This window comes from Chelonia mydas, chromosome 2 (assembly GCF_015237465.2).
Source record: "Chelonia mydas isolate rCheMyd1 chromosome 2, rCheMyd1.pri.v2, whole genome shotgun sequence".
NCBI classification, from domain to species: domain Eukaryota; kingdom Metazoa; phylum Chordata; order Testudines; family Cheloniidae; genus Chelonia; species Chelonia mydas.
The window spans coordinates 9,034,813-9,062,730 of NC_057850.1; the positions used below are offsets into that span (position 1 = coordinate 9,034,813).

General features: G+C 48.2%; 1 protein-coding gene across 6 annotated transcripts in view; it reads left to right on the plus strand.

Annotated features, from left to right (window-relative positions):
• PTP4A3 (protein tyrosine phosphatase 4A3) overlaps positions 1-27,918 on the plus strand; it is a 168,421-nt gene that overhangs the window by 57,818 nt on the left and 82,685 nt on the right. Inside the window, exon 1 of one of the 6 annotated variants that reach the window (XM_037891924.2) lies at positions 1,358-1,436. The exons of the other annotated variants lie outside the window; for them this stretch is intronic. The gene's annotated coding sequence lies outside the window, so the exon portion shown is untranslated. Of the gene's footprint in view, positions 1-1,357; positions 1,437-27,918 lie in introns of those variants that run through there. 6 annotated transcript variants of the gene reach the window in all.

A 27,918-nucleotide genomic window follows, 5' to 3' on the forward strand; every position in this document is an offset into this window, starting at 1 on the left:
CCCCCTGGCAGGTCGTGTGGAGGCGGGAGGGAGGCGCTGGCCGGGGAATCTGGGTGCAGATGGGGTGTTACCAAGACATGTAGGGCAGAGGCTGGAAATGCAAAAGGGAAAGTGAAGTGGTGACAGGGGGAGAGCTTGAAAGCAAGTAGGTGCCCAGCTTTAAGGCTAGTTAGATTCGTGTGTGTCATTCACACTTCAGTGGAGCCTACAAGAAAGCGGCCAGCAGTGGTTGTGTTGAGCAGCTGGTGTTTCTCTCTTGGGGCAGGCTGGGGAGTGGGGTGAACTTGGAAGCTGAGCAAGAGCAGGATGACTTTGCGTTAAGTCGCTGTACTGGGATTTGAGAGACCTCGGTTCAGTCTCTGGCTCGGCTACGGACTCCCTGTGTGGCCTTGGCCAAGGCACTCGATATCTGTGCTGCAGTCCCCGTCTGTAAAACGGGGGTGATATTTCTTTATCCCTGTGAGGATACATTCCTTGGTTTTCGAGGTGTTTAGATACCATGGAGATGAGCGCCAAAGAAAGGCCAATAAATAAAGAAGGCTTGATCAGTGTTGGATGAGGCACTTCCAAGGCAAATGGCAGCCTAGGGGACGTGTTGGCCAGGCTGGGGGGAAATGTGTGCAGGTGTGTGATATATTGCCCTCTGCTGGCTCGTAGTTGCACTTGCGTGTGTGGTTATATCTCCCTCTAGTGCAGTGGTTCTCAATCCGGGGCCCGCGGGCTACTTGTGGCCCAATCAGCACACAGCTGCGGCCCATGTGACATTCTCTGGGCCATACAGGTAGTATATATATTGTGTGGCTGCGGCCCCCATAACACATAGAGAGCGGCATATGTGGCCCACAATGGTAAATAAGTTGAGGACCACTGCTCTAGTGGCTGACCTGCTTAAGTCTACATCATTACTGTCCGTCACAATTCTACAGGCACTAACAGAGATTTTTCCTTAAATTTAAGTGCTGTGTTTGCAGCACAGCAGACCCTGAGTGCTAATCCCAGTTGGGTCACACTCCCTGTTGGTTCTTGTGTGTTGGTGACCTGCCCTCTCCAGGGGCTTGTCAAACCCAGAGTTCGACAGCCCTCAAGACAGAAGACCTGTCTGTTGGCCCAGGGTTTTGTTTGAACTTCATAATAGGAAGTGGGTATTTGATTTGAATGATTTTACTGATGCAAGGCAACTAAGTTCCTTGGTGATAGGTGCAGATATAAATTTCTGAATGTGGTGAGAGCACATTTCAATGCTGTGTGCTGTGAACAGAGACCGCGCTTTGTTGTGTAATTGTAGATACACGTGTGTAGCAATTTTCTTCCTGTGTTGCAAGAAACAATGCAAGAGCATACCATTAACATCCGCAGTGGGGGCAGGGACGTGGACAGTGGCAGGTAGCGGAGACGTCTCTGGTACCACTTTCTCACGATCTGCAACGGACTAACTGGTAAGTCTCATTGTTCAGGTTGAAGCCTGCTTTTTTCTAATAAAGGTGATTATACCTACCATGCTTACCTTAAAAAGGTCTCTCGGTAGCTCTGTGCAACTTCATTGGAAGCTCAGTGCTCCTAACTCTCATGAGTTTTAATGTGGGTTTAAAGCCCAGCTCCTGGAGGGAGGTGACTAGGTGAGATCCTTAGCTTTCCTTTACCAAAAAAGTAAGCTTCTCACCTGCATGTTTTGAGAAAAAAAGCTTGACAGCGGGACCCAAGTGCACCCCAAAAGCTGAAGCCAGAGGGTAAATAATCTCCCTTCCTCCCCCCGGCTTGTTGAAAAATAATGGATTTTTAAACATAATGATTTGGGGGGCAGGGGGCTGACTAGCGATGGGGTTGGTAGAGCTGCAGCAGTGAAGAGGCCTTTCCGCTATTTAAAGCTTGCGTGCCAGAAATTAGCCAAGAAATTATCTCCAGGTGCTCCCAGGTTACTTCTGTGGGAATTCTGTGCAGAATTTTTAATTTTTGGCACACAATATTTTCAAATTCTGTAAAATTCTGCATATTTTATTTGTCAAAATAACAATAAAAAAGATTCAGGAAATGTTTTTTGAGAAATAGATTCCTTACTAGGCATATTAATACAGAACTATGAGTAATAATTCATTTAAACTACAATACAGAACCGTATTTCCCACACCCCTCAGAAACAGTGCAAAGGCTTGAGGAAGTCAGGGGTAATGGAGGAGGTGAGGGGTTGCTGGGAAGGAGCTTAGGCGTGAACTTGGAGGGGGGTTGGCTATGGGTGGGAAAGGTTTTTATGGGGGATGGGGAGGGATTGTTAGAGAGTGTCCCCCATGCAGACCGTGGCTGACCCCTAGCCTGTCCCATTGTCAGGCACACTGCCCCTGTTCCCATGTGTCCCTGCACCGTCGTGTGTCCTTGCACCACATGTCCCTCCACCCCCACTCAGACACCCACTCCCCCCATCCCCATGTGGCCCTGCATCTCCCTCTGCCTTGTGGTCCTGCACCTCCACTCCTATTCAGCCCCTGCCCCAGTCTGTCCTCCCCCACTAGCCTTTATGAGCCCCTGTCTGCGACCCTCCCCCCCCCCCCAACCCCCAGCAGCCCCACTCTGTCTGTCTCTCCCTGGGGCTGACGGAGGAGGCTGCTCTGTTCTGGTGCCACTGTCCACTAGCTTTCTGGTGGGCAAAAGGAGGAACTGCAGAAACTTTCCAGCAGAAGCTTTTTTCTGCGCAAATAATTAAAAATATGCGCGGCTCATTAATTATGCACACGCAGTGGCACAGAATTCCGCCAGGAGTACCAGGTGGTGGTAGTAATACCTAGCTCGTATTTGGTGCATAGTCTGTTGTATTCCCTTATAGCATGGGTTCTCAACCCTTTTTTTTTTTTGAGGCCCCCAACATGCTATAGAAACTCCATGGCCCAGCTGTGCCACAACTGTTTTTCTGGATAAAAAAGCCAGCGGTGGCGTTAGGGGGTAGCAAGCAGGGCAGCTGCCCAGGGCCCTATGCCACAGAGGGCATCACGAAGCTAAGTTGCTCAGGTTTCTGCTTTAGTCCCGGGTGGTGAGGCTTGGGGCCCCAGGCTGCAGTCCTGTAGAGTGGGGTTTTGGCTTTCTGCTCTGGGCCCTAACAAGTTTAACACCAGCCATGCTTGACTGGCCCCTGGCTGAGAACCACTGCCTTATAGAACTTTATCTTTGCTCCATAAGGATTCTTAGATGGGATTTTTTTCCCCACTTCTTTTTTTTTTTTTTTTTAAGCGACTTGTTTCTCGGCTGCCTTCCAGTGAGAGGAGCCTTGAAAGCTAGTGGACAATGCTGAGTGCCTTATTCCAGGAGGCTAATTTATAATTCTCGCTTCGGGAGAATGTGGTGGAGAGGGCGCAGGAAATGTTCATTCATTTCTAGCTTCCAGGCATGCTCTTCCCTGTGTGTTCTGAACTTGTTTTTTGGGGTAGCTAACGTAGAGCATTCAGGTGGGCAGACTTATCTAGATGAGTTTGTGTGTATTGACTCTTGGAAGCGTGTGTGTCATGATGATCAGAGTTCAGACTGGCTTGGCAGGGGATTGTGGTCGAGCGGCTAGAGGATGGATTCTGTTCCTGACTCCACTCGCTGTGTCTCCTTGGGTCACCTGCTCAGCTTCTGTCTCAGTCCGCTTGCTTCTGAGCTTGCCCAGCTGCATCACAGGGCCAGCCTGAGGCTGATCTCCACATCACTGGCACGCTGATAGGTGCTGCTTATTGCAATTGACTTTGAGAATTACATTCCTCCTGACTCTGCCTTTTGGGAGTGACCAGTCTAATACAATAATAGTGCAGGACAAGATTCCCGCCTCCTCCTCACCAGATCAGTTTGGTTTCTGCTTCTCTTTGCCGTCCTCCCTCAATTACAGGGCCCAGCGCCACGTGAAAGTTGGACCCTTCAAGAGACGAGCGGTGGAAACAGTACTTCGTGACACGTTTGCTTTTCACAGAACTAGGAGAAAGAGGCTGAACACACAACCGCAAATCAGAAGGTGGGACCAGGCGTTGCTTTGTGCCTTGTTCCAAGGGCTGTTTCATTATGCATCGACTTTCACTTCCATAGCATTGCATAAAGTTGGCTTCCTTAAGTGCTTCCCTTAGCTCTCCATGGCCTGTGGGTCTTCTTGGGTGATAGCAGTGGAGGTATAAAAACAGCCTGCTTGGCCAGTCGCTACAGTGCAGAGACTGCGGGAGTGGAGTAGCCAGGCACAGCAATGCTGCACAACACTCTGGGAAGCAAAGTGAAGAAACACAATGCCACTGTCAGTGCCAGGTGAGTAAAGGTAGGCAGCACGTCACTGGGCTGCTGTTTGTCCAGGACATCAGTGCTGGCATGGCTGTGATTTGGTGAGCACCTCTAGCAGCCCATTGCTGCTTAATGCTGTCCTGGTGCGTGGAATTTTATCCGCCCCTTGCTAATCTCAGTATCTGAAGACAGCACCTGCAAGGAATATCCAAATTCTGACCCAGCCAGACCCTGCTTAGTCTGTGAGATGATGTGATTGTCAGTAATGCCTTTCATCAGTGACTGCTTTACGGTGGTCGTTTGGGGAGTTTAGTAGCCCTGAAACTTTCTCCCCTGCCCCAAAGGAGCTGAGATGTGGGTGGTGGTTGATCAGATTAATTTAAGGAACTATAGCTGTCCTCAAACACTTGCCAAGCAGGGCCACCCTGATAACTAGCTGCATGCTGTTGTTGCTTACCTTGACTGCAAGAGAGTTGGGTTTTGTGTTCACGTCAGGCAGCCTTTAAAGTCCTGCTCTGAAGGAATTAGTTTGTTGTAAGTGGGACAAGTCCTGTCCGATGGTCTGTGCACAGAAAACTGGCTTTCTGGCAGTGGCAGCTAGGATTGCCCTGTCGCTGGGAGAAGATACAGCAACAGAGGTTGTTCCTGAAATTGTCTACATCAAATTACGTGTTCCATACGTGATGAAAAGCCATGGTGAGCTTCCTCTAGGTGACTGTGCCATAGGAGTTAGAACTGAAAGAAGGTCTGTTGTGTCACAGCTAGTCCATTGCCCTGGAGCCAGCACAGGATGATTCCCCACTGTATATTTTCCTGGCACTTGTGAAGAGAAGGGCAAATATCATGATCTGAATTGTGTCTAAACTGTGGGCTAATTCTGCTCCATAAGTCGTCAATAGCAATAATGCCTCATTCTTTTGGAGCACCTCTCACCCCATTGAGCTCAAGGCTCTTTACAAAGGGGATTGGCAATATTAACCCTTTTCACAGATGTGGAAACTGAGGGACCTGCAGGTGAAGTGGATGCTTGGATAGAACCCAGCTCTCCTGAGTCCCAGTCCGGTGGTCTATCTGCTGGACCACTCGGACTTAAATGGGAGCAGAAGTCACTTTGCCTCTAAGTTCCTCGTGACAGGGGTGCTGCCTTAAACCTGTAAATCACCATACACACCTATGGCAGTGCCATAACATAACATTGCTGGGTAGCATCCAATGATGTCACTCCCAGAGCACCTTGCCCACAGGTATAGCAAATGGGTAGCAGAGAGGAGACCTGGCAGTTTCTCTGCTATTGAAAGATGTGCGTTGTTTCAGACAAACCAATCTGGCTGCCCGTCATTGTTTGACGTACAAAGCCGGGTATCGATCCAAGGAGAAGTTACAGCACAGCATTGGTTATAAATAACTTGACACTCTGTAAGCATTAAAGCTTGGAAAAGCTATCTTCTCTCCCGAGCAAATCTGCTGGACGGGCAGCCGGGAGCTTGAAGATCGCTGCATGATACCACTTAATTGGCTGAGGCAGGTTTGTACTGAAAGTGATTGGAGTGGACCTGAAGTCCCCAGCAGGCTGGGCAGGGCTGCTGCCGTGTGTGGGGGGCATGATTTTTCCCCCCCCAAGGTTCTCTTGCTATAATGAATCTGTGTCCTCCGATACTGTGCAGTGAGCACTGTGTGACTGCTCATGAGGGAAATGCTGTGGGGTTTGCTGGATGAGGAATGTACTTACACGTGAGCTAATGGACACAGGGATCTTTTGCTCAGCTGGGAGATTAGATTTCCCCCTGACTTTATACATGAGGAAACGTTTGCCGTGGTGAGCTCTCCTGGGCCAGAAATGTTCAATCCCCTCACTCTGGGACTCTGTTGGATCCCACCTCCGAAGTGGCTGCATTTCATACTGATATGACTCCTCACACCGCACTTTGGGCTCATTCCTAACAACTTTTCTGTGTCGGGATGTCCATTATCCAAATATATGTAAAGATAATGATTTATAGGCTTCAATTTCATCCTTAATTTACTCAAAGTAGGGGGGGGCTGGGCTAGCATTACTTAATGCAGGTCAAGGTAAACTGTACTCTTGCTACAGGTGCATAAGCTTCAGTTATCCCTCGCAGAAGCTTATTGTTGGTGGAAGAATATTTTTCTTCAGAGGGGGACAGCTTTCTCTTCCCTCCCCTGTGAACTTTCTTTCCAAACAGTGAACCTGATCTGGATTTGGGACATCGCCAAGTCTGCATTCAGCAGAAGCGAAGGGCCTTGCTAAGCAATATGCATGGGAGAATCTTTGGAGCATAGCGAGGAATGGAACTGATGCATGCTTGCCCAGTTCGTTCCTTTCCATCCTGGGCTTGGTTCATAAACCTGCATCTGGATTCCCTCCGTAGGCAGAAACGCCATTCTAAAGATGGGCTGGGGGCTCGCGAGAACTCTGAGAAACTCTTTGTTTGGAGATGCTTCAGTGGTGGCGCGGTAACAATATTGTGAGCTGCCTGGTTCAAGGACAACCTGGATCTCTGATTTGGCTGTCTGCCAAACTGTGATCTAAAATTGAGCTATTTAAATAAAACCTAATTTCTAGGGCCTACTAATGTTGTAGATGCTTAACCATACACCCTGCCCACCACGGCCCTCAAGAGCATAAACACTGAACTATGAATGTGATAGGCACATGAGGACACACGACGTTTTGCAGAAGGTCAGACTAGATCAGTGGTCTCCAGTCTTTTTACGCGCAAGATAACTTTTTGAATTTAAGATCAACCCAGGATCTGCCCTGCTTACTCCATTCCCCCCTCCCTCCGTCACTCGCTCTTGCCCAACCTCACTCACTTTAACCAGGCTGGGGCAAGGGGTTGGGGTGCAGGAGGGGGTACAGGCTCTGGGCTGGGGCCGAGGGGTTCGGAGTGTGGGAGCAGGCTCTGGGCTGAGCCTGGGGCAGGGATTTGGGGTGCAGGAGAGGGCTCCGGACTGGGACAGGATTGGGGTGCAGTAGGGGGTAAGGGGTGCAGGATCTGGGAGGGAGTTTGGATGCGGGAAGGGTCTCCTGGCTGGGGCAGGGGGTTGGGGTGCAGGAATCATAGAATATCAGGGTTGGAAGGGACCCCAGAAGGTCATCTAGTCCAACCCCCTGCTTGAAGCAGGACCAATTCCCAGTTAAATCATCCCAGCCAGGGCTTTGTCAAGCCTGACCTTAAAAACCTCTAAGGAAGGAGATTCTACCACCTCCCTAGGTAACGCATTCCAGTGTTTCACCACCCTCTTAGTGAAAAAGTTTTTCCTAATATCCAATCTAAACCTCCCCCACTGCAACTTGAGACCATTACTCCTCGTTCTGTCATCTGCTACCATTGAGAACAGTCTAGAGCCATCCTCTTTGGAACCCCCTTTCAGGTAGTTGAAAGCAGCTATCAAATCCCCCCTCATTCTTCTCTTCTGCAGACTAAACAATCCCAGCTCCCTCAGCCTCTCCTCATAAGTCATGTGCTCTAGACCCCTAATCATTTTTGTTGCCCTTCGCTGGACTCTCTCCAATTTATCCACATCCTTCTTGTAGTGTGGGGCCCAAAACTGGACACAGTACTCCATATGAGGCCTCACCAGTGTCGAATAGAGGGGAACGATCACGTCCCTCGATCTGCTCGCTGTGCCCCTACTTATACATCCCAAAATGCCATTGGCCTTCTTGGCAACAAGGGCACACTGCTGACTCATATCCAGCTTCTCGTCCACTGTCACCCCTAGGTCCTTTTCCGCAGAACTGCTGCCTAGCCATTCGGTCCCTAGTCTGTAGGAAGGGGGTGAGGGGTGCAAGCTGTGGGAGGGAGATTGGGTGCAGGGTGTGGCCTCAGGGCTGGGGCAGGGGGTTGGGGTGAAGAAGGGGGTACAGGGTCTGGGAGGAAGTTTTGGGTGCAGGAGGGGGCTCTGGGCTGGGGCAGGGGGTTGGGGTGCAGGAAGGGGTGTGAAGTGCAGGTTTTGGCCAGGAGGAGCTTACCACAGGCAGCTCCCAGTTGCTGGTGCAGTGGGACTAAGCCAGGCTCCTTTCCCACCCTGGCCCTATGCTGCTCCCGGAAGTGGCTGGCATGTCTCTGCGGTCCCTGGGGTGGTGCGGGGGGCAGGGAGCTCCATGTGCTGCTGCTGTCCCTGCCTCCCCCTCCCCCCGTGCGGACTCCGCCGCTCCCATTGGCCAGGAACTGTGGCCAATGGAAGCTGCGGGGGCGGTGCTTTCGGGCACGGGCAGCACACTGAGACCCGCTTTCCCCACCTCCCCGGGCCGCAGAGACGTGCCAGCCGCTTCTGGGAGCAGCGTGGGGCCAGGGCAAGCAAGGAGCCTGCCTTAGCCCCGCTGTGCCACTGGACTTTTAGCAGCCGGAGATGGCAATTGACTGGCAGAGGCTCCTGGATTGACCAGTCGATCGCGATCTACCAGTTGATGACCACTGGACTAGATGGTTCCAGTGATTGCTTCTGTCCTTTGAATCTGTGAAAAGGTAGTTTGGGAGGTGAGGCGACAGGTGACAGAAATGAAATGGTCCAATAAGCTGATTTGGGGCCACATCTGTAAATTGTAAACATCCACCACTACGTTTCTGGAGTGATTTGAGGGGGTGAGAGAGGGTGGAGATTGGCAAACAGAAGAGCGTTTAGAGCATAAGAGGCCTCAGAGAAAGAGGTGCTGTAAGGGACAAACGTACAGGGTAAAAAGGCTGGTGTCACTGGGGTAGAAAGAGTGAGGAAGGAGAGAGCAGGGCGGAGGTGTGTTGGGCCTGAAAAGCAAAGAGAAGAAGCTTGAGCTTGTTCTTCAGTACGGTTGGGAGCCAGCGAGGTGAGTGAGAAGGGAGGGATGTGGTTGAGGAGACGGGTGACGTTGGAGATGATTTTGGCAGTGGTGGCTTGGATGGGATGTGTTGTGTCCCTCAGAGATGTGTTGCTGAGTGGCTTGGCGTCTCAGACCGTGTAATAGATGAGTTCATTCAACATGAGGGAAAAGAAAATGAACCTCCAGCTTGGAAGCCGTATTTTCTTCTGGTCAGATATGTAGGTTATTCGATGCTCTGAGGAGGCATCCGTGGACATCAGGTCAGAGTAGCTTGTCCCCAAAGGAAGAGGCACGTACAGCTTGCATCCAACACAGCTTAACATACTAGCTAACTCCAGCGTTGCACCAAGAAAAAAGGACACTCCTGTTTTCTGGGAGAGCCGTAGGCAAGATCCAGGTTGCCATCGGACAAGTTAACATGAAATGTGTGTCCCCAAGCCCGATGAGCCCCCCAGCGGTAAGGAAGTGAGGGGCATGCAGCGCACAATTCATTTGAGATGAGCAAAGTCACCAGCAGGAATCAGATTACTCTGGTGCAGCAAAATGCCTGATTCTGTGGTGTCCCAGCTATCAGGAATTCCACTGGATTCCACGCAGGCTCCAGGAATTTTTTGGACCCATCCCGCTGTGGCTCAGACTAGGTGGTGGTTTAAGTGTATTGTGTGACTTTGAGACTTCAGAATGAACCTTTTATGCTGTAACCCAAAGGGGATGCAGTAAAAACGAGAAACTGTGTAGTACCCTAAAATCTTGCAGTTCCTGGCCCTGTGATGTTCAGAATGCTGCATTTTGAGGGAATTAGCCATTTGGACCTTGATTGTATGACTTGCAGGGTCTGAAATGTAAAGAACACTACCTCCCCCTCTCTTGCATGCTCCAGGGGAATTTAGTATGTAAAACACTGCCATTTGTGTAAAATATTTGCATTTCACCAAAGACGCTGTTTTCATGCAAATAACCTTAAGGAAGAAGAGTCGAAGCAGAACTGTGCTAAACTGGGAACGTTTCTAGGTATTCTTTGGGGAGCCAGCAGCTCTTGTTAAAGAGTTCTCCATTTCAGAACTGCTTGTGACCCAAGGGAAATGCATTTCCATATTTGTGTTTTCTTACAAAACCACCTTTTGAGTGTCAGTAATTGCACACCCTCTGTCTGGTTTAAAAAAATAGTTTGTCATTGGAAAGGCCCCTTCTTTTTGGTCTTTATTTTGTTTAAAAAAATCCCAGGAAATTTTAATCACTGTTTATTACAAAAATGTAATAACTGGTGAAAGTCTGTGCAAAAAAAATGACTTTGCAGCTTTCTTGGGTAAATATTGGGGTAAATCTTGCTCTCTTCTCCCATGTTTCTTTTCTTTCTTTCTTTTTTTTTTTTTTTTTTTTTTTAACTTTTAAACCCCTGCCCCTACAGTTTTTTGGTTTTGAACCATTTTAGCATGAAAACTAGTTCACTAACTTTGATTTGCTTTTGAATGCTGGTAACTATCCGTGCTGTCTGTAAAGCTGGTAATGTGTATGTGGTGGCTGTGGGATTAACAGGGTGTACAGTTTCTGTTGGATGTTGTATTCTTCCATTCCAGCCTTAAGCTGTACAGTAGTGTTCCTATGCATTGTTAGAGAGCCTGTGTATGCCACCCCAGAAGTGACTGCATGTCCGTTGTGGGGTAGGGGTCTAGTTTGTCTGTAAAGTTCTTTGGGCTCTCTGGATGAAAGATGTTGCATAAAGGTAAATGTTGTTTTGGTTTCTCCCCAGTCCATTCCTCTACACTCTCATAGTCATATGAGACCGTTGTGTTCCTCACCTGTTACGCTGGTTGCAGTAATCAGTGAACCGTCCATAGGCAGAGGATTGTCCGATGTGATACACAGATAACTTCTGCTCTGTGAGGGAATGGCGAATGGCATTCTATACCCTTTCACTCCTCTTTGACGTTTACTTGTGCTTTCATTTAGTATTAGCCTGATGTAACTCACTAAGAAATCTTAGCTTAATGCACGAGATGCTTAAAGCAGGGTAACTACGCAGTCATCTCTTATTAAATTATTCCAAATTTCTTTTCCAGTCATGATTTTAAAAATCCAGTCTCTTCCAGTTATGTCTGTTCACGCGCCCAGAGGACATTCTGCAGCAGGTGCCTCTTAGAAGCGTGCACTTGCAATAGAAACCTCCGATTACCCGGCCACGTGCTGGCATATGGAAGATGCAGAATCCTGCTAACTGATTGTTTAAACACCTGAGCCATCCTGCTAACGAGTACCCCATGAGCACGTTCGGAGCATGGCTTTGCAGGCACACTTCTCCGACAGTAAACACCTGTTCATGCAAATCAGGATAACTGTACGGAACATGGTTGTACTCACAGCATGATGAGCATAGGGACCTGAGCTGGTCTCGCTCAGCTCACCAGAAATCCGATTGAAGTCCCTGGCATGGGGATAGACTCCCAAGACTGGGCCTCTAGAAAGGGGAGAACCCTGTTCGGTGAGCAGTGGAACTGTACCATGAAATCAGTAGAGCTGGCCTGGCCTGGCCTGGGGTGGGATGAGAAACTACTCTGGTGCTAGGCTTCATTTCAGCCTCTCCCCGCTCCCCCCCGTCACGCTGCTGTGAATGACCTTCCCCCACTGGTCGGCCTATCCTACCAGCTCAGCTGTATGACAGTCGTGCTACAAGCCGTCCGCAAGAGCAGGAATTGTTGCTACTCTGAAACCTGTCATTGTACCCATGGTGAGTTTAGGTGGACTGAATACAACTACCCAGTCTGAGCCAAGCCATCCGGGTTAATACCCCATCTCCTGTGAAAAGTCCTGTGGCACCTTTAATGAACACGAGTGACCGTTGCTGGTATTTGCCTCAAGTAAAAGACGGCACCTCACACAGAACCTCCTGGCATCATGCTGGGGCATTGGTTCAGTACTTGTTCAGAGGGAAGAGCGCCCCCTACTGAATTACCAGCATTTCCTACAGTGCCTCCTGTGCATGTATATGGCCCACAAAGTTTTACCTGGGCCACAGGTTGAGTACTACAGTGACCCCCAACTATCCCCCCCCACACACACACAAACCCCTATGCTCAGCGCTCTCTGCCCAGACAGCCCTCCATAGAATGGGGCCAGGAGTGGAGAGCTGGGCAGGGGGCAGGGACCCCGACTCCGGAGCCCCGCCGTGCCGCGGGGACGGGTGGCAGCCTGGAGCCCGTGGCCTTTAGCACACAGCTGAGCTGGGCTGCAGCTGTGTGCTAATTGGGCTGCATGCAGCCTGTGGGTTGAGAACCGGTGGTGTATACATATGTATACTGAACAGGCCTGAGCTTGAGGTCAGCCCAGAGCGGTATGTGGCATGGGCATCTGAAGGTGGGGCCTAGACTGGACAGCTGTCTGAGAGAGCGAGAGGTACACTTAAAGCTAGTCCCAAATGGGCCAGGGTGGAAGGAAGAATTGGAGCATCATGATCGTGGTGCCACTACTTTGAGGCATTTCCTTCCAATGCCCTCCCATGAGGAGCAGAAGCAGGAGAATCACTGACTCTTCTTGTCTGGAAAGCTGGGCTCTCCAGAAAAACTTTGACATGCCCCATGCTTTAATCTATCTGCCTGTGCAGTGTGGTGTCAGTGGAAGTAAGCCTGCTGGCCACATTGTCGAATGGAGAGTTGGCAGGTAGAGGGGAATCCTCCTTCTGGTGAGGAATTAGGGACTCGATTTCTCCCAGGTTCTAGGCCTTGTGTCCTTTAATATTTTTGTTTCATGCTGAAAGAGGGTGGAGGAGGAAAATAGCCCATAAAATTGCAGAATGGTTGCCCAGTTCTGCTCTCCCACCAGTCTGGAGCAAGGTTCTCACTAGTCTGCTGCCTGTCATTGACAAGAACTCCAGGAAAATGTATCCCCCCAAATGCCTGGGATTGCTGCAAAGAGCTGATGCCCTCACAAATAGCAGCACATGTGCTTTCACCCGGGGGGATGATCCAGAAGTTTACCAACTCAGACACAGTCCCTGTGCTCAGAACAATGGCCAGGAATTTTTTTTCCTTTCACAGAGCAAGAGAAGTCCCTTCCCATAACTTGGGGGCAGCAGGGCTCTCTGAGTCCCGGTGCCATTCTGTAGTGTGACACGTCGTATACTAAATTTAATGTACGCATTTAACTTGTATTGCAGTAGTGCCTAAGGACTCCAACCTGGGGGCTGCGGTGGGGAGGTAGGGGCTCCTTTGAGGGGAAGGGAGGCCGACTCCCTGGGTTGAGACTCCTGCGGGGGGGGCCAGGGGGGATAGGGACTCATTAAGCAGGGGGGTCAGGTTGGTGGGGAGGGGAGGTCATACCATGTGAAAATGGCTGCGGGTGACCCTGTATATTTATGTAGGTGCCCACATGCAGCAGTGTGGGTTAATGGTCCCCAATGGACAATTATGGGGTTTCTTATACCTTCCTCTGAGGCATCGAGAACTAGCTACTATTGGAGATAGAGGGTAATGGATAATAGGCCACACACATGCCTTGTGTACCTGTAGTTTCGCTATATTACTTATATTGGAAATGTAGAAGAGGGGCTGTATTGGAGTATGAGGATGTTCTGAGAATATAAATTGAGATTAGTCAAGCATATTGGAGGGCAGAGTTAAGGTTAATTATCTCTGAAGGTCTTGTCTCTCAGAAGTTTTCTAATTTCAATTATTTCTGAATTATAGTGTCCTGTAGCTTGCAGGACAGAACTCCTGCTTTAACTCTGTTTTTCACTGGATCATTTCAGCTTCAGTTTCAGGTTTTTAGTAATAGTTGGTTGCCATGACAGCAATGAATCTTAAATGTATTCATCAACCATATGAATGTTTCTATTTCATATTATAATTGAGGGACACTGTCAAGTTTTTTTTTTAAATCAGTTACCAGAAATGCGATCGGCTATTAAAGTGAAAGTCATCAGCCTGATGTCTCATTATTTATGTATTTGGTTTACTCTTGCATTTCTCTCAGCTCGAGCAATGACCATGGGCTAGTCCATGTCACTATCGGGCATTGCCACATTGCAGATACTCCAGAGGGTTGCAGACATTGCAAGGGAATATCTATAATGGAAACAGCTTTTTTATGAAAAGCTATATCTTTAAATATAGCATAACGGCAGCATTTCTAATAGTTTTAGGTGATGTATAACCGTATTGCAGAACCTGCATCTTGGCCAGATTTGTCCTAATGCCTGCCTCTAAAGCAGCGTTGCAACGTCTGAAGTTGGAAGCTCTCCCCCAACACCGATGCTGCCAATGCAGAGTGAATGAGTAGGTCCTTTTCTTGGCAGTAATCAGATTGTTTTTGAGTTGTTCCAGCCAGCAGTCCCTTCCTTGGTCTCCCAGTTCCTTCCCTGTCTGAAGTGATTAAACCATCTCCAGAAGGGGTTAGCAATATTCTTGTTTGGAATTCCTTGTGTTTATCAACATGCAAGGTGAATATCTATCTAATCTTGTGAGCTCTCTTTGTAGCTCTTCACTGTCTGCTTCGGACTTAACTACCTTGCATAGTTTTGTATCGTCTGCACGCTTTGCCATTCTCCTAGCATCAGACTACCTTACAACAGTTATTGCAAAACAAAGGCCCACATGAGGTCCAACCTGTTCCATCTTCCACAGAAGCAGCTAGGGGAGAGTTGCTTTTTTCCCTCTCTCATCTACTGCTTCATGTCCCTCTGCTGTGTTATGTCTCTTGTCTGATTAGCCTCAATATTTCCCCCAGGAAGACACACATTTCTAGGCAGAAAGGAGTCTTTATTTTCTTTTTCCAAGTAGGAGGCCATATATGTGACTATTGAGCTTATAATGGCAAGTGAGTCCCGTCCCAAAGGTAACTACAGGACTATGGACCTCTGTGTGCCGTAGCAGGAGGGGTGAGAGCTGGATTCCTCCTCTGTTTGCCTCCTCTCAGAAGTCAACTTCTGTTTCTGTTCATGTGCTAGGGAATCGCAACTCACTCTTTGCTGCACAGGGCCCTGTTGACACCGCACTTGTTTGCTCTTTTTCTCTGTTAGTTTGTTGTGTGCCTGCTTGCTTGCCATGTGCCTGCTTGATTGAAGTTGGTAGTGTGGTCTGCTTGGGGGGCTGAGTGCTGAGCCTAGTGGCCTGCTAGGCAAAACTGAGAGCTTTCTAGCGAGGCTCTAGCTTGCTGTGTTTTGATCCCTAATCCCCTAGGATCCCTTGAAGAGGGGTAAACTCAGGGAGAACAAGGGCTTAAAAAGCCAGCTTGTAAGTGCCCAGAGTTGCAGGCCATAAGCCTAACTTCAGTACCAGTTGGTTGCAACTACAGTAAAGAACAGAATTATCAGACATACAAATGAAGACCATATGTGAGGGAAGAGTCAACTCTGCTTTTGTAAAGCGAGATCATGTCTCACCAATGTACTTTGCGGGTTTCCAATAAGCGTATGGACAAGGGGGATCCAGTGGCTATAGTGTACTTGGACTTTCAGAAGGGTCGCTCACCAAAGGCTCTTAAGCAAAGTAGGCAGTCATGGATTAAGTGGGAAAGTCCTGTTACGGATCAGGAACAAAAGGTCAGTTTTCACAGTGGAGAGAGATACATAGCGGGGTCCCCCAAGGGTCTGTATTGGCACCAGTGCTGTGCGACATATTCATAAAACGATCTGGAAAAAGGGGAAAGCAATGAGGTGGCAAAGTGTGCAGACAATACAAAACTATGCAAGGTAGTTAAGTCCGAAGCAGATAGTGAAGAGCTACAGAGAGAGCTCACAAAACCAGAAGACTGGGCAACAAAATGGCAGATGAATTCAGTGTTGATAGATGCAAAGTAATGCACATTGGAAAACATAATCCCAAATATATGTACAAAATGATGGGGTCTAAATTACAGTAGAACCTCAGAGTTACAAACACCAGAGTTACGAACAGACCAGTCAACCACACGCTTCATTTGGAACCAGAATTACACAATCAGGCAGCAGCAGAGACAAAAGGAAAAAAGCAAATACAGCACAGTATTATGTTAAGCGCAAACTACTAAAGAAAATAAAGGGAAAGTTTCTGTGCTTGTTTCATTTAAATTAAGATGGTTAAAAGCCGCATTTTTCTTCTTCATAATAAAGTTTCAAAGCTGTATGAAGTCAATGTTCAGTTGTAAACTTTTGAAAGAACAAGCATAACGTGTTCAGAGTGACAAACGTTTCAGATTTCAGAGTAGCAGCCGTGTTAGTCTGTATCCACAAAAAGAAAAGGAGTCCTTGTGGCACCTGAGAGACTAACAAATTTATTTGAGCATAAGCTTTCGTGAGCTACAGCTCACTTCATCAGATGCATTCAGTGGAAAATACAGTGGGGAGATTTATATACATAGAGAACATGAAACAATGGGTGTTACCATACACACTGTAACCAGAGTGATCACTTAAGGTGAGCTATTACCAGCAGGAGAGCAGGGGTGGAAAAACCTTTTGTAGCGATAATCAAGGTGGGCAATTTCCAGCAGTTGACAAGAACGTCTGACGAACAGTGGGGGGCAAGGAGGAGGGGAATAAACTTGGGGAAATAGTTTTACTTTGTGTAATGACCCATCCACTCCCAGTCTTTATTCAAGCCTAGGTTAATTGTATCCAGTTTGCAAATTAATTCCAATTCAGCAGTCTCTCATTGGAGTCTGTTTTTGATGTTTTTTTTGTTGAAAAATTGCAACTTTTAGGTCTGTAATCGAGTGACCAAAGAAATTGAAGTGTTCTCCGACTGGTTTTTGAATGTTATAATTCTTGACATCTGATTTACGAACAACCTCCCTACCTGAGATGTTCTTCGCTCTAAGGTTCTACTGTAGCTGTTACAACTCAAAAAGCGATCTTGGAGTCCTCATGGATAGTTCTCTGAAACCATCCGCTAAGTCTTCAGCAGCAGTCGGAAAAAAAAAGCTAATGGAATGTTAGGAACCATTAGGAAAGGGATAGATAATAAAAGCTAGACAATATCATAATGCCACTGTATAAATCCATGGTACACCCACACCTTGAACGCTATGTGCAGTTCTGGTCACCCCATTTCAAAAAAGATATATTAGAACTGAAAAAAGAGAAGGTCAACAAAAACGATTCGGGGTATGGAGCAGATTCTATATGGGGAGAGAGTGAAAAAGGACTGGGATTGTACAGCCTGGAAAAGAGATGAGGATAGAAGACTATAAAATCATGACGGGTGTGGAGAAACTGAATCAGGAAGTGTTATTTATCCCTTCACGTAACACGAATCAGGGGTCACCCAATGAAATTGAGGCACAAGGTTTAAAAGAAATTAAAGGAAGTACTTCTTCAGACAGTGTACCGTCCACCTGTGGAATTCATTGCCAGGGGAAGTTGTGAAGGCCAAAAGTATAACTGGGTTCAAAAAAGAATTGAATAATTTCATGGAGGATAGGTGTATCAATGGCTCTTAGCCAAGATGGTCAGGGACGCAACCCCATGATCTGGGTGTCCCTAAACTTCTGACTGCCAGAAGCTGGGACTGGACGACAGGGGATGGGTCATTTGATAATTGCCCTGTTCTGTTCATTCCCTCTGAAGCATCTGGCATTGGCCGCTGTCAGAAGGCAGGATACTGGGCTAAATGGACCATTGGTCTGACCTAGTATGGCCATTCTTATGTTCTTAGAGATTATCCTGTCAGCTCATGGGAGAGAAAAAAGCTGTTTTAAAAAAAAAATCCTCTTTAGGAGCATTGAACAATTTCCCAGTGATGTTCGTAGCAATGTTGAAAGCCAGTCTCAGCCGCTGGGTTTCTGCGTTGGGACTGCTGAGTCCCAGTGTGGTGATGCACTGATTGTGTTTAAAACACTCGTTTGCAGCAGCGGTGGCAGCTGCTGAGACAGTAACCTACTTTCTGCTTCTGGTTCACAGCCCAGATAGAAACCAGAAAACCTGCATGTTGCCAGCGGTATGGGAGGGAGCCAAAGCTGTTCCCGTTTTGTTGTGCCGATAGCTGGGATACACTGATTGGCTGGCGGAAGCGGAGACTGGCCTTGTGAATAATACTTGTCTCCAAACCTCTTCCCTCCCTCCCCTCCACATGCTCTCTTTTACTCTCTCAATAGACAAACTGTTTCCATTTCTTAAGCGATAGATATGGAATAAGGCAGGCGTTTCATTTCTTTCCAGCTCAAGGCCCTGTTCTGGGTTGCTGAGTTCCAGCATTCCCTTCTGTCCACATGGAAATCCCTGTGTACAGTTAAGAGGTTGACTGGGATTTCTCCTGTGTTTTGCGAGGGATAAGTCTTTTCTGATTTGTCTGTCCTGCCCTCTCCTTCCCTCCCCATTATTGTCCTTTCACAGACTCTCATCCATGTGACCCATCCTTCAGGTGAGGCAGGCTTGATTTTTGACGACTTCTGCATTATTCCAGCGCCACATCTAGATGGGTTGGATAGGCTGCTGAAGAGAGCCTTAGGGCAAGTCTACACTAGAAGCGCTACGTCGGCTCAGCTGTTCCGCTGTAGCGTGTCTGGTGAAGACACTCTAGGCTGACTGGAGAGCGCTCTCCCGTCAGCATAATTACTCCACCTCCGCGAGAGGCTGAAGCTGTGTCGGCATGAGAGTGTCTCCGATCGACATAGCACCAGTGTGGACAGTGCTTAGGTCGCTGTAACTTGCATCACTCAGGGAAGTGGCTTTTTCACACCACTGAGTGACATAAGTTACATCAACTTAAGCAGTAGTGTAGACCTGCCCAAAGGCTGAGTCTCTCATAACCACCCGTTCAGAGCTCAGGAGACTGAATAAATGGGATCCCTCTATATATAGTAAAAGAAAAGATTTGTTGAGACACTCTAGACCGTTCCTCAGCAGCCAGCACCAGACTCTGTAGCACAGTTGGTCGTTGAACTGTAGTTTGTAGACTGTGATCAGGCAATTTGCAAATGGCTTTAATGTGTTGTGTCGGTTTCAGAATCCTTTACTGCTGCACTGATTATGATTACGCAGGTGGTACAACCCAATATTTCTGCATTTTATATGCAGCTCGCTAGGTCTTAGTCTGAGAACCACTGCAGTAGTGTGTTCCCCAGTGTATTGTCCTGTCCAAACTATAAGTAAGTTGATAGACATTTATACGTAGCTAAACGTGTGTAAAACACTAAGGTTTTAACTGTACTAACACTCAGGTACGTGGTGCAAGATTGTGCGTGAGAATATACACAGGTACTCAGTGTATTGTTGTCCAGTCCAGTTTTGCATGTCCCATACAATTCTGGGAAACTATGCCACAGTGTTACAGGACGTCTGCCCCTGATGTTCACCTTAAATGTTAGTTTTCTCTCTTTTTTGATTCACCACTCCTAAGTATGCATCGTACATGCAGATGTAGGCAGCTGGCAGGACCCCCTTTAACCAAGCTATAAACAGTCAACTCTTTAAACTCTTCCTCTTAAACCAAATCCTCAGCCTCTTGATTTTTGTAGTTTTTGTTGTTGTCCTTGCCAATTGCCTGTCCTTGTCCTTATCCTTTCTTTATGGTGGAGAGATGCCCAGAACTTAGTGTTCCAGATTGGGTCTCACCACACCACACATGGCTGGTTGAGGAGGGGAAGCTGTGCTTTACGTTGCAGTCTTTATGGGTGTATATTCTAGGCTGATCAGCAGGTTAATATGGTCTAGCGGATAGAGTGCACGGGACTGGAAGTCAAGAGATGTAGGTTCTATTCCCGGTCCTGCCACTGATGTGCTGTGACCTTGGGCAAGTCACGTCACCTCCATGTGTCTATTTCCCCTCCCATCTCCTGTCTTTCCATGTCTGGCTAGGGTGTGTTGAAGCTCAGTTTCAAGCTCAGGCAGATGTACACGTACTAGCTTTGATTAAGCAAGTGCACTAAAAATAGCAGTGTAGCCAATAGCTATGGGACAGGTTAGCCACCCCGAATACAGGCATGTCAGAGACCTTCGATATGTATTTGGGGCAGGTAGCCGTCATGTCACCTGTGTCGCTGTGACCATGCTGCTGTTTTTAGTGCACTAGGTCATTCAGAGCTTGCACACATACATCTACCTGAGCTGGAAACGACAGCTCCAGTGTAGACATCCCCTTAGATCGTAAGTCTTCCTAGGGCAGGACCGATCTCTTACCACGTGTTCGTACGTCACCTAGCACAGTGGAGCCTTGACTTCCTTAGCAGACCACCTTCTGGCCTGACGTATAAGAAACAAAGTTGGTAAACACAGGAGCTCAAGGACCGGTAAATAAGGACGGCTGAGTAATGAGTTTGTACAGCGCTCTGATCTTGAGGGAGCACTTTACTAACCACCTGATTGTTTCTTACTCATCAAGCTAGAAGGTGCTCTGCGGGGGGGTAGCAGATGTAGCAGAAGTCTGCTCCAAGTGTTGCGTGCAGGCCTCGTTTGCATGCTGTGCATTTGTGGAGACTAGATTACAAGTACATGCAAAGTACTGCTGGCAGAAGGGTGTTCTCCTGAGTCAACTCAATTTGGTAATAAAATTCTAATTTGCATTTTGGATCCTATCAAGACTGAACAGATCCTGTAGTAAGGCTGGTTTCAAAATTATGCCAATCCAGAGTACGCAATGCATTGAAAAAAGTTACTTCCCTGGCACCGTCTGCTGCGGCTGTCACCACTGTAAATAATGCTCGCTGGTGCATTATGGCTCTAGCTCTGTCTGGCAGTGTCCAGAGCAGAGTCCGAGGCTGAAGACTGGTTTTATGTTTGACAGTGATGAGCCTTCCACCGGTGGACAGAATGTGTGGCTGCAGCAGCTGTGGAAAGGGTACTGTTGCTCTTCAGGACTGAGTCATACAGGAGATAATAGATGCTGTGAAAATGGCTGTGTGGGGCGATCTGAAATGCCTTGGAACAAGAGAGAGCTGAGAGAGAAGCCGTTGGCACCAGCTGATAGCAGGAGAGCTGAACAAGATAGGCCAGAAAAGTTTGCTTGGATTAGAGGCAAGCCTGTATCAAGCTAATCAAGTTGTGTATAGAGAGGCTGGCATCAAAGGGTTGAAATAATACCCTGAATTCCAGTCTGTAGATATTGGTGGTGTAATTATTTATGTTTAATCTGAGTCAAGGGGTGTGTGTGTGGTGCGGGGGAGGGGTGGCGGCAGGGATAAAGCATTAAGCGTTACAAGAGATATGGAATCTTTGCAGCTGTATTCCTCTTGTATCCCCAGAAGGGAATTTGCTGACACCATGCTAAAGCAATCACAATGTTCTTTTCTGTTCTGCAGTGGAATTGTTGTTGTAAACGTGCAGCCCCCAAGCGTAAAGTCTGCAGGGCGCAAAGTGAAGATGTCCAGTACCATGGTGGTAGGGGCCACCTAAGAACCCAGAGAGACGCAATCCCTGACCCAAAGAACTTACAGTGTAAACGGTTGGGACGGAAGGGCGGGACTCGCTGGGAAGCCCGGCAGGGTGAGCAGGTTGGAGAGTTTTCATTGTGGGCAAGCTGTAAACTCTAAGGTGGACGTACAGAGTTGGAAGGGTTCTGGGGGACGCTGTTGATTAGCAAACTGGTCTGGACGCAGCCCCGTGCAGAGTGGCTGTGACTCTCAGTGCTGCTATTCGGTGCTTAATCATTCAGTGGGCAGCAGGGCTTGTGGAAAAGAGTGCTCGCTGGCTCGATGTCTTTCTGCCCTCCAGACCCCCAGGGACCTCCCTCCATGCAAGATACGGCCCATGCCTGGCTTGGGAAGAGAAGGTGCTTTCTCTTTGACATCATCATTGCAGCTTCTGGATGAGATGCAGTAATTTTGCTCTTGACTGGCCATGTTCATTTAAAGAGCTTCTGGCATTTTTCCACCAGGGGAAGAGCCATGCTTGTAGAGTCTTTTGAGTTATTCTGTGATGTATTGCTGCTCAGCTGTAGCTGATAGCCTTGTACTGTGTGGTGCACGTTAGCTGTTATTTACTAGTGTGGTAGACCCTGCGTTGTCTTAAGCAGCAGAGCTAGCATGGGTAGGGAAACTGGAGAGAGATTTCCTGGGGGACAGGGGTTGGTCAAAGTTTTTTGACTTGCTGGCCAGCACTAACCATAAAGTTCTTTAAGCATGGTGCTTTTCTCCCCCTGCTGAATACACCAATATACTGTTTGTACCCCAGAGGAGTATCTTAGATTACCTACATATAGGATTCTTCATATCTTGCATTAAAGAATGAAGAGCTCCTGTGAACAATTTAAACAGCTGCTATGTTCCCTCTCAGGGGGGGTTGACTTTCAGTGATGGGTAAAGATCATACCTGTGTATGTTCCTGAAGGTTGGTGAGCAATGAGCATAATTATTGCCCTCAGGCCAGGCCTGCACTAAAATGTTAGGTTGACCCAGCTTTGTCCCTGAGGGGTGTGAAAAATCCACTCCCCTGAGTGACATAGTTAAGCCGACCTAGCCCCTGGTTTAGACAGCCCTTGGTCGATGGAACCATTCTTCCGTCAACTTAGCTACCACTTCTCAGGGGGGAGAGCCCCTCCTGTCGCTGTAGTGAGTGAACCATTGTAGCGGTTTAAGTGTAGACGTAGCCCAGAGTCCAATGAGCATAGCCAGAGAGTAAACCGGCAGTGCTGGAAAAGGTGGGTTAATTGTGGCTGGTGAACCATTTGAATTTTCCTCCATGAAAAGTAGCCTATTTGACCAAGTAGTACAGTGACCATTAGCACTTACAGGATGCTTTCCACATTCATAGTGTTGTACAGACCTCAGCTAATGAGGACTTACACAGTGTTATCCCCATTTTATAGATAGGGAAACTGAGGCAGAAGATGGGGCTATACCTCAGGAGCTTCAGATTCCTAATCTGATGCTGAAACCACTCAACACACACTCTGCCGTTCCTCTCTCCCTTCTCTTGTAAATACCCTCCCGCCTCTACAGAGGAAACAGTCTGCTAGTGAGCTGGGATTCTGTGTAAAGCAACATCCCGAGGAGACTTTGGGTGGTTCCAAAAGCTGCTTGGTGCCTGGGATGAGTAAGAGACAATGGTGTCAGGAGAGCTATAAAAAGCCATTGTTGCCTCCATTATCAAGGGCATTACAGAAACCCACAGGCCCATTCACAGCTGTGGCATGCAAAGCCTCCAGAGCAAAACTCACGCCTGGCATTGGCTGGAGCCCTGTGAGAAACTGATCTGTCCTGGGGGCACTGGGGAGACCCTTGCCTACAAGGTGTGGAAAGATTAACAAGAATACCAGATGGGAGCAAGGGACTTGATGACTGAGGGAAGTTACGGTAGGTTGTAGACAGGGATATGGCGCCGGAAGGGGTAGAGTATCATGTGAGCTCCTTGTCAAAATTCTGCCACTAAACTGGAATGGTTCCCCTATTGCTGGAGCTCACCGTTCTTCTCCGCTTCTGTTAAGCGCTGTCAGAGATGACATGTCCCTGGGGCTCATAAAAATACTTTTGAAGAGCAGTTTTTATTTATTGTGCCTCTGGAACTGGTATGAGGGGAATTTTTGGTTTTGGTTGTTTTTTTTTTTGGGGGGGGGGGGGGAGGGACGGGGGGGTGATTCCTGCCTCTGTAGCATCCTCACCCTGGGAGGGCATGCGCCTGTCTGCAGTCTAATTGGGACATTTTTGTGGGAAACCCTTATTAAAAGGTGGGCAGGGCATGAATAGTTACACATCCCTTTTATCTTGAGGCCGAGGTTCAGATTCCAGCAACGGCTGACGTTGTCCCTCTGATGGACACATACAGTAGATAAAATGGTATCATGGTCTCAGTCCAGTTCCTAGGGAACAAATGTCCACAATTACTACTGCGACTGGCTAGATTGGTTGGTCGTCTTGGCAGAAAGGCCAAGGAATTTGAATGAGCCCAAACACAGCTGCTTGTACCCACTGGTCAGGGTTGAGACATGTTGGTTGATTCGGGCCATGTGGGTGCTATGGAACTGTAATTCCCTCAGGGCAGGGACCTGTCTTCACACAGGGTTTCCTATGGAGTCTAATTACCGACATAGTGAGAAGTTAGGATACTAGCCGGCTCCAGCTGACAAAGCTATAACAGAAGCCAGTAGCTGGAAGCTGAAGTCAGCAAAATTCAGAATGGAAATAAGATGCCAACTAACAGGGAGGATAATTAACAATAGTAGCAGGAACAATGGGAATAAGAGCTAGTACCAGGGATTGTGGTGACTTTCCATCTCTGACCAGCTTTCTAAACAAGATGCTCGAATTCAGCCACAGGCTGCTAGGCTGGATGCAGGAACCACTGGGTGAAGTCCTCTGGCCTGAATTATGCAGAAGGTCAGAGTGGATGATCACAGTGGTCCCTTTTGCCCTTCAAATCTGTGAATGGAGAGAAAACAAGAAGTGGGTGGTAGTTATTATGGTAGCATCTGGGAGCCCAAATCAAGGATTGAGGACCCATTGTGGTAGGTGCTGTACAAGCAAGTAACAAAGAAGACCATCTTGCCATAGAGAAGCAGAGACAATATTAGCTAGGCAACATGGTGCACGGATTAATTGGGCGACAAGCTTAACGAAAGGTGGGAGGAATCACAAAGCATATTCTTGCTCTCACCAGGTAATTAGCCTCCTTATTTGGGTTTTATTGGTGTGGGGTACGGCGGGGGAGACGAGGGCTAAGTTTGTTTTCTTTCATAGATGCCCTTTGGAAGTACGAAAACTCTGGGGTGGGGGAGACTAGCTGATTATGTGGGGACACAGAGAGTACGGCGCTGTCTTCTGGAGCGGAGAGGTTGGCAGTAAGAAGAGAATAATAGGGAGAGAACCTAGGGACTGCCAGACTGGTTCAGACCTGAGGTTCAACTAGCCTCGTGTCCTGTCTCTGATAGTGGCCAGCATCAGGTGCTTCAGAGGAAGGTGCAAGAAGGTATAGGATAATCTGACCCCCACATTAGGTCTAATAGTCAGATTAGCTTTAACCCTGAAGCACAAGGTTTAACATCCCTTCCACAGTTTATATCATCGGGGAGCGGGGAATGGGTGCGGGGTGAGGAGAAAGAACAGCGGTGGCCTGAAAACTCCAGCGTGCGCTGAAACTTTTCTGCCCTGGATTGGTTTTGCTACAGAACCCCCTACGGAACAATCTGCCCTTGGATGTCAGGGACTGTGCAAACTAGTTACTTATTCACGCCTACAATGAAATAGTTTATTTCGCTACCTGTTTGCGTTTTACTGTCCAGCAAACATCCCTCCACTTCTGCCACCTCCACATGTTGCTGTCATTGTGGTTTCTTTGTTCGTGCATCAGCCATTGGTAGCACCTGGCACCCCATGCTAGAGACGGTGGGTACCAGATTCAGGTTGCTAAGCAGGAGGAAGCTCTTAAAATAGAAACGTTCCCTCCAATCTCCTTGTTGTTGTTGCACCTCTCTGAAGTCCCCTCCAGTGTCAGTGTCTGGCGTTAACCTGGCTGGTAATGATCCCAGCATTCCAGATATGGCAGCAACCCAGAAAGACACTGAAGCATTGAATTGACTGGAGGAAGATGGGAAATAGGTCATATGAGCTCCGGTTATAGGGCCAACAGGAAGTGCTGATGTCTCCAGCTTCGACTGGAGCCACCAGCTTCTCCCAGTGCCAGGAAACAGGCCCCGTGGAATGTCTGCTCCTCATAGCTTGTTCCCCTTCTAGGTCCACCTGGAACAAGAGAGCACCCATCTCGGCCATTAGGTTCCCATCAGTCCGTAGATTGTGGCAGGCTATAGTCTTACAGGAAGAATCATGGCTCCAGCCCCCAAAGTATTTTTCATTCTGCCTTGTAGCCAGTGGGAAAGTTTTCCAGGTCCTGATAATCCTTTGTGCTTCATATAGTACCTTCCTTCAGATGATCTTAGAGCACATTACAGAATTGAATGAAGGGATGAGCCTTCCCTGCAGCCCTGTGAGATGGGCAAGTATCGTGATCCCCAGTTTAGAAACACAAAAGCTTAACCTTTGTGTGCTTCAGTGATGCAGCCAAGATGGTGCAGGGAGCCTGTGGCGGGGCAGGGACCTGAGTCCAGATCTCTGAGGGCCAGTCCCGCACCTCAGCTACCAAACCAGCCTTCCCTTTGGGTTTGACACCGCAGACTGGGGGAATGGCTCGCTTCCTGACAAAGGGGAGAGAAAATGGAGTGATCTTGGGTGCCCCCTGCAACGTTCCAAAGGGGAATAGTTGGGGTGGGCTGAGGGGAATGGGAAACCATCTCAGATTCTCCCTCTTCTTCTTCTCCTGCTGAAAGCCTGATGTGTAATCCGCTTGTTTGATCTGGATCAGCTTCCTGCAGGGCTGGTACCTACGATGAAATCCAAGCCACACTAGCGAGCTTTCCAGTCAAGCCTCTTTTCGCAGTGCCTCAGGCTTTGGCCCCACGCCAGGGCAGAACTGGAGCTCTGCGATTTGCAAGGCAGCCAGCTTAAATGATTATATTACGATTCCCTGTGGAGTTGGCCTCTCTTCCCTCCCCCACCACCCCTCCTGCTCCGAACTGGCATTTGAGATCACTAATTGAACCCAGACATCGCAGCACTCAGCAGCAGGGAGCACGCTGATTCATCCTCTTCTTCCCCGAGCCCTGGGTTTGCTTTCTTTCTCGTTCATTGAAACAGGGGCAAGGGGCTGCCGTGGTTGTCTGGAGGCGGACGGTGGGTCTGGAAGCAGCTTGGGCTACAGGCCGAAGGGGTAACTAACCACTGCCAGCGAGCGCGGCTGGTGTTTCTAGCTCAGCGTGTGCATTAGCTTTCTCAGAGCTGCCTTTTTCTCTGTGGGTTCCCCCCCACCCCCCTGTTCCGTAAGATTTATCAGCCGTGCTTGGAATCCAAGTCAGGGAAACCTCGGATGTTGGCACAGCCTTTGAGTGCTCCAAGCTGCTGGTGGGGGATATCGCAGAAAGTCAACCCCGGCTCTCACTCTGAGCGAGGCCGGGGGGTAATTCGTTCTGGCCTTCCCCACCCTGTGCGCACAGAGGAGGAGTCACAGCCTCCAGTGCAAGTGAGTTATCTGCAGCTGATTGTTAGCTTGTACTCACTGTCATGTCTCTCTTCGCATTCAAAGGCTGAAATATTGAAAGCTTTGTGGCTCCTTGCGCTGCCGTACGGGGCTAATTCTTTCAAGCTGGAGTCGTTTAGTGCCACGTGGGAGAGGCTGATGTGATGCATGCGGTGGTTGTGAAAAGTAAATAAATCTTTAGCAAATTCTCTCAAGTATCCAGATGTACAGCAATGCAGGGAAAGGGGACTGCTAGCCATACATGCTGGCTGTCCTTGGGGTAACCTTTTTTCCTGATGATGTCTTGAGAAGTCAAGTAGTTTGACCTTGTCTTACCAACTTTTCTAGGAGAAGTAGAGCGTTTCTGTTGCATTCTCGCCTGACAGTTGATTGATCTGTCTTCCTGACAAGTGTATTTTAAATACCGATCCAGAAATGCTATGCTTTTTTGTGTCTATGTAAAGGTTTCCTTTATTAAGCCTCCCAGATAGCGTTTGGTGCAAACTCAGATGGTTGGTACTGGGAGTACAGTCTTCATAAAACTAAATTAGTCAGGGTCATGAGAGCTTCTTGTGTTGGTTGTTTTGTATGGATTTCATGCCTGATGCTGGGTTTCTGTTTTTTTTGTTTAAAGAGTCATGCTCTCAACATCTGTGGAGGGGAATATTCTCAGCCTCCTTTGTTAATGAGGAAGCTGTGTGCAGACAAGAGCTCTGCTTTCATGCCAAGAGATGCAGGGTTACCTCTCCCCCTAGAGGAGATGGATAATCCGACCCAGTTGCCTTGTAGGTTGAGCATTTGTTAGTTTTTGGGCTGTTCCCAGGAATCCAGCCAGGATACGATAAAGGATGTGGACAGGCAAGCAGTGACTGTGATTGGATTACTGCTGGACATCCAGAAGTCTGGCATTCCGCATGGCCAGCCGTGGGCTTAGCAGCTGAGGCTGCTCAGAGTGGCTTTGGGC